Source organism: Pteropus alecto, unplaced genomic scaffold, assembly GCF_000325575.1.
Source record: "Pteropus alecto unplaced genomic scaffold, ASM32557v1 scaffold71, whole genome shotgun sequence".
Lineage (NCBI taxonomy): Eukaryota > Metazoa > Chordata > Mammalia > Chiroptera > Pteropodidae > Pteropus > Pteropus alecto.
The window spans coordinates 14901184-14901720 of record NW_006433024.1 but is presented as its reverse complement, the minus strand read 5'-3'; positions in this window follow the sequence as shown (position 1 = coordinate 14901720).

Below are 537 nucleotides of genomic sequence, written 5' to 3'. Positions count from 1 at the left end.
AGGGAGAAGCAGACAAAATAAAATGGTGCTTACAGTACAACATAAGTTACAAGCAAGGCAGTCCAAGAAACTCATATTATTTGAACACTTTCTTCCAGGTGGGCAGTTTATAATTGTTATTTCATGTAATGAACACTAGAACTCTAGGTTGCAAATATTATTTTTACTTTTTTGATATGAAAACTAAACCTCAAGGAATTAATGTGTATTATGGAGGATTCAGCAAGAAACTCAACTGCCAATACGTTCAAAATAGTGTAATTCAAATGAGATTAAGAAAAAAATGATTTTTCAAAAATGTGAGTAGTTTAGTGAACCACAGAGTTGGTACAGCAAGTAAACCGGAACTAGTAAGAAGAAAGCTGACACTACTTCTAAGCCTAGGGAGACAGTGTGAGGAAGACCTTACAGGTACCCAGAGGGAAAGATTCATATGGAGAAGGTCACCTTGAGAGCAATGATATTTGTCTGAAGGTCACAGAGAACTCAGCTGACCCCACAGAGAGGAAACCAGGGGGAATATGGCTTGCTTGCACA